Source organism: Entelurus aequoreus, linkage group LG23 (assembly GCF_033978785.1).
Source record: "Entelurus aequoreus isolate RoL-2023_Sb linkage group LG23, RoL_Eaeq_v1.1, whole genome shotgun sequence".
Lineage (NCBI taxonomy): Eukaryota > Metazoa > Chordata > Actinopteri > Syngnathiformes > Syngnathidae > Entelurus > Entelurus aequoreus.
In genome coordinates, this window is record NC_084753.1 from 39,342,031 (window position 1) to 39,348,752 (window position 6,722).

Genomic DNA, 6,722 nt, shown 5'->3' on the forward strand with positions numbered 1-6,722 from the left:
AACAATTGAGAACAGAGAAATAGATATTGAAACAGTGTAGGTCTGACTTTGTAGGATATGTACAGCAAGTAGTGGACATAGAGAGAGAGAGAGAGAGAGAGAGAAAGAGAGAGAGAGAGAGAGAGAGAGCGAGAGAGAGATCAGAAGGCATAAGAAAAAGTATCTGCATTTAATTGTTTACATTTGATTATTAACAATCCGGGGAGGGTGTTAGTTTAGGGTTGTAGCTGCCTGGAGGCGAACTTTTATTGCGGTTTTGAAGGAGGATAGAGATGCCCTTTCTTTTATACCTGTTGGGAGCGCATTCCACATTGATGTGGCATAGAAAGAGACTGAGTTAAGACCTTTGTTAGATCGGAATCTGGGTTTAACGTGGTTAGTGGAGCTCCCCCTGGTGTTGTGGTTATGGCGGTCATTTACGTTAAGGAAGTAGTTTGACATGTACTTCGGTATCAGGGAGGTGTAGCGGATTTTATAGACTAGGCTCAGTGCAAGTTGTTTTACTCTGTCCTCCACCTTGAGCCAGCCCACTTTGGAGAAGTGGGTAGGAGTGAGGTGGGATCTGGGGTGGAGGTCTAGAAGTAACCTGACTAGCTTGTTCTGGGATGTTTGGAGTTTAGATTTGAGGGTTTTGGAGGTGCTAGGGTACCAGGAGGTGCATGCGTAATCGAAAAAGGGTTGAACGAGAGTTCCCGCCAGAATCCTAATGGTGCTTTTGTTGACCAGAGAGGAGATTCTATAGAGAAATCTCGTTCGTTGGTTGACTTTTTTGATTACCTTGGTTGCCATTTTATCACAGGAAAGGTTAGCCTCTAGAATGGAACCAAGGTAGGTGACCTCATCTTTCCTGGTGATAACAATGTCAACCACTTTTATAGTGAGGTCGTTGACTTTCTTGAGGTTGATGTGGGACCCAAACAGGATGGATTCCGTTTTACCCAAGTGTATGGATTGTTTGTTGTCAGCGAGCCAGGTGCAAGTTCTACAGAGCTCAGCACTGAGGATTTTCTCCACCTGTGACTTGTCCCTGTCTGATACCAGCAAGGCCGAGTCATCCGCAAACAGGAACAATTCACAGTCAATGACTAGACGTTTATGTATATTAGGAACAGTAAAGGCCCTAATATACTGCCTTGGGGGACTCCACAGCTCACTGAGTGGGGGGGGGGGGGGGGGGGGGTGACACGGTGCCGTTCACCTCTACCACCTGTTTCCTCCCCTCCATGTAAGATTGCATCCAGCTCGATGAGGTTTTGTTAAATCCAATTGCTCTGAGCTTATCCAACAGTATAGCGTGGTTAACGGTGTCAAAGGCCTTCTGAAGGTCCAGCATGACCATGCCGCAGTATTTGCCCGCGTCCACCTCATGTTTGATGTGGTCGGTCAGATAGAGAAGGCATGTGTCAGTGGAGTGGTTAGTTCTGAAGCCAGATTGGAATTTGTACATGAGTTTATTAGTGGCAAGGTAACTATCGAGCTGTTCATAAACTATTTTCTCCATTACTTTCGAAATGGAACTGAGAAAAGAAACAGGTCGGTAGTTGCCAGGTTCCAATTTGCTTCCTTTTTTAAAGAGGGGAGTTACTCTTGCTATCTTAAAATCTTTTGGTACTTGGCCTCGTGAAATTGAGAGGTTTATTATGTGCGTGATGATCGGAGCAATGATGGAGGCAGAGTCCCTGAGGAATCTGGAGGGAATATTATCAAGGCCGGTGGCCTTGTTAGGGTGGAGCGCGCTCAATTTTTTAAGCACCTCATCAGCTGTGACCATTTCTAATTTGAAATCGTTGTTGGATACTCCTAGCTTTCTGTAGAAGGCTTTAATGTGTTCTACACCAAAGCGACCAGAGTGGTGGGACAGCTTGTTGACAAGAGTTGCGGCTATGCTGGTGAAAAAGGTGTTAAGTCTGCTTGCTACCTCCATTTTGCCTGTAATGAGGGAGTCACCCTCCTTGATGCTGATGTTGGTGAGTCTGGTTTTAAGTATTTGGCTGCCACCGGGAAGCTGGTTGTTGAGAATTTTCCAGAGCTCACGTGGCTTATTTGTGTTTTCCTCTATTTTGTCATTAATGTACTTTTTTTTTTAAGGATTTAGTCAGGTTGGTTGACTTATTTCTTAATTTATTGCATTGCTTTTTGAGAGTTGAAAAGAGTGGTTTGAGGTTGTTATTATTGGGTTGCTTATCTACTTCTGTTTTACACTTTTGGTATTCGGAGTATTTTCTGTCTCTGTCTTTTATGGCAGCTAATAGGTCCGGATTCATCCATGGTTCAGAGCGGGCTTTGATCCTGACTGTTTTCACGGGAGCCATGTCATTTAGTATCTTTAGGAACGCTGTTTTGAAGCGATCCCAAGCAACATCGACCAGGTTGCTCGCGAGCACAGGGGACCAGTCCCACTCATCTAATTTTAAATTGAAATTATCACTGGAGTATTTTTTAAGGGATCTGGATTGGGCTGTTATGTGGCAATTGGCTTTGGGTTTAGTTATTTTGCGGGTGCAGAATGTTAGTTAGTGGTCGCTAAGACCACAGATCATGACCCCACTATTTTTTATTTTAGGCCGGTCTGAAGTGAGAATGAGATCTATGGTTGATTGGTAAGTAACCAGCTCTCTCTTCCAGATCTCGCGAGAGAGATAAGTTCAACCAGCTTTCCACCCTAGGTAAAACTACGTTATTATATACTTATGTAACAAACAGTTCAGGTTGTCCCAAGTTACCAGAGAATGTGAGGTAAGGAGGAAGAGTTTTGTCCCTCCAGAGTTGCCGTAGGGCTGTGACGTAAGATGTCTATAAGTGTGGGTTGTTGAAGAAGGTGTGCGAGGTTAACCTTAAAGAAGTGGTGGAGACCGGACCTGCTCGCATGACTCCCATTTATTATTTTATTATTATATTATATTATATAAGTACACAGAATATGCGAACCCAGGACACTCGGCTACACTATTTACTTATTCTGAAAATAAAAGTAAACTTGTCCACTTATTTTCGTAAATATATTCAAATATTAAACAATGTATTGAAACAACAGTAGCATAAGGAAAGAAAAAAAAGAAACAAAATGAATATTACACTTATGATACTTTTTTGTCTTTGATGCTAATAGTTTTTATAATGTATTTTAGAATGTGGGAGGTTTTCATGTTCTTTTTAAATTTCCTTTGCCATTATATATATTATATCTATATATCTATATCTATATATATCCATGCAAATATATATATATATATATATATATATAATGTTTTTCCAATATATATATATATATATATATATATATATATATATATATATATATATATATATATATATATATATATATATATATATATATATATATATATATGCATATATATATATATATATATATATATATATATATATATATATATATATATATATATATATATATATATATATATATATATATATATATACATATATAAATATGCAAATTAATATGATTTTTTTTTTCTTTGATGCTAATCGTTTTTAGAAAGTATTTTAGAATGTGGGGTGTATTTTATGTATATATATATATATATATATATATATATATATATATATATATATATATATATATATATATATATATATATATATTTTATTTTATGTATATATATATATATATATATATATATATATATATATACATAAATTACACCCCACATTCTAAAATACTTTCTAAAAACGATTATATATATATATATATATATATATATATATATATATATATATATATATATATATATATATATATATATATATATATATATATATATATATATATATATATATATACACATAAAATACACCCCACATTCTAAAATACTTTCTAAAAACGATTAGCATCAAAGAAAAAAATAATGTCATGTGTGTAATATTTATTTTGTTTATTTTGGGGTTTTTGTCTTTCCTTACGCTACTGTTATTTCAATACATTGTTAAATATTTCAATATTGTTACGGGAAAAAAAATATGTATATATATATATTGTTGCGTCGACCAGCATTCCTCCAATGGGGAATTCAAATTGCTAGTCTCTCCCAGATTCTTTTTATGGCAAATAAGCTGATGTTTATATTCAATCAACAGGCAGCAGTTGGTATTTTGTGGTTTATTCTCCAAGCTTAGAGGACAAACTGAGACCAATCCAGCACACCAGCGTTCCCCAGCCCGGTCCAGATCGGTCTAGCTCGGTCTCCCCCCCCACCTCCTGTCCCCCCAAGCTCAGCACTGCCCTGTGCTCCTTATCTTAGGAATGTTATGGCAGTCTCAACAGCGCTCTGCCTGTCTACTCAAGGACACTCGAATCCAAGCACTTTGTACCACACGAGACATTAGCTGATGTAAATATGACTATAGGAGTTTTAGAAAGAAGTAACACTTTAATATGGATATGATTCTGATCTGCTTCCATCAATATATATATATATATATATATATATATATATATATATATATATATATATATATATATATATATATATATATATATATATATATATATATATATATATATATAGTCGAACCTCGGATTCAGGAGGAACAGTGTGGTTTTCGTCCTGGTCGTGGAACTGTGGACCAGCTCTATACTCTCGGCAGGGTCCTTGAGGGTGCATGGGAGTTTGCCCAACCAGTCTACATGTGCATTGTGGACTTGGAGAAGGCATTCGACCGTGTCCCTTGGGAAGTCCTGTGGGGGGTGCTCAGAGAGTATGGGGTATCGGACTGTCTGATTGTGGCGGTCCGCTCCCTGTACGATCAGTGTCAGAACTTGGTCCGCATTTCCGGCAGTAAGTCGGACAGGTTTCCAGTGAGGGTTGGACTCCGCCAAGGCTGCCTTTTGTCACCGATTCTGTTCATAACTTTTATGGACAGAATTTATAGGCACAGTCAAGGCGTTGAGGGGATCCGGTTTGGTGGCTGCAGGATTAGGTTTCTGCTTTTTGCAGATGATGTGGTCCTAATGGCTTCATCTGGCCAGGATCTTCAGCTCTCACTGGATCGGTTCGCAGCCGAGTGTGAAGCGACTGGGATGAGAATCAGCACCTCCAAGTCCGAGTCTATGGTTCTCACCCGGAAAAGGGTGGAATGCCATCCCCGGGTTGGGGAGGAGACCCTGCCCCAAGTGGAGGAGTTCAAGTACCTCAGAGTCTTGAGTGGATCGTGAGATCGACAGGTGGATCGGTGCGGCGTCTTCAGTAATGCGGAAGCTGTATCAATCCGTTGTGGTGAAGAAGGAGCTGAGCCGGAAGGCAAAGCTCTCAATTTACCGGTCGATCTATGTTCCCATCCTCACCTATGGTCATGAGCTTTGGGTTATGACCGAAAGGACAAGATCACGGGTACAAGCGGCCGAAATGAGTTTCCTCCGCCGGGTGGCGGGGCTCTCCCTTAGAGATAGGGTGAGAAGCTCTGCCATCCGGGGGGAGCTCAAAGTAAAGCCGCTGCTCCTCCACATCGAGAGGAGCCAGATGAGGTGGTTCGGGCATCTGGTCAGGATGCCACCCGAACGCCTCCCTAGGGAGGTGTTTAGGGCATGTCCAACCGGTAGGAGGCCACGGGGAAGACCCAGGACACGTTGGGAAGACTATGTCTCCCTGCTGGCCTGGGAACACCTCGGGATCCCCCGGGAAGAGCTGGACGAAGTGGCTGGGGAGAGGGATGTCTGGACTTCCCTGCTTAGGCTGCTGCCCCCGTGACCCGACCTCAGCTAAGCGGAAGAAGATGGATGGATGGATGTATGGATGGATGGATGGTTTGGCTTCTCCGGGAGAGGAGTCCTCCATATTTGACCTGACCTCCTCCCATGAACATTGGTAATAAAGCCACTTTTGATTCAGTGAAGCGTCTCCGACGTCTCTTTTGATCCAGCCGCACTGCCGTGTCGCCCTTCTGTCCGGACGAGGATGACAAGACCAGAAATACACTTCAAAAGCTCCAAAGTTTTACCTCCAAAAAGAGAGAGGTAAGACAAAGTCAGAGTGTCTGACTCGCACCATGCACAGCCTTCCTTGTCACATATTGTTCCTTTTCCCGCTATCCATCCAGTAATTCAAACTGATCCAGCAGCGCGATTGAAGATTATTTTTACTTACAAAAATCAAGGAACCAGGATACTCGGGAAACAAAATAAAAGGTAGCCTATACTAAACGACATATATGTGCACATGTATGCACTGATTAAAAATACAGAACTATAATGCCCACGTTTAGACTTTTTCCCCCAAACGCCATCTTGCTTTTTCCTCCTTCTTTTTTTTCTATTTCCAGCAGACTAGTAGAACATCTTAGGTGTATTGCTGACCTCCACAGGTTCTTAACGGGATTTCCTCCTTCTGTCCTATGGCCCACACTACATTCTACAGTCCAGTAGGTGGCAGTATGAACCTTTCAAGTCATGGCTGCAAACTGCCAGTAAGAAGACGAAGTAATAGAGCTGGTTGCTTGTTTCTCTCGCGAGATCTGACAACATGTTTAAATAGAACAATTGACAGGATGACAACATCCAAACAAACCAAGTCATCTCCAATACATCTCAACATTACACACATCCTCCAGGCTGAGTTAGTCTAGATGATGAAGTAAGCTGGAAACGACATGTAAGTCATATAAAGAAAACACTAAAAAAATTGACTGTGATAATAAATAGAATAAAATACATACCCACAAATATTAAATACATTTATTGTACCCAACTTTAGTTGAAGCATACA

At 40.5% G+C, this 6,722-nt stretch overlaps 1 protein-coding gene across 1 annotated transcript in view; it reads right to left on the bottom strand.

Annotated features, from left to right (window-relative positions):
* Positions 1-6,722, bottom strand: part of LOC133640595 (gastrula zinc finger protein XlCGF57.1-like) — a 300,331-nt gene that overhangs the window by 288,681 nt on the left and 4,928 nt on the right. The window lies entirely within an intron of this gene.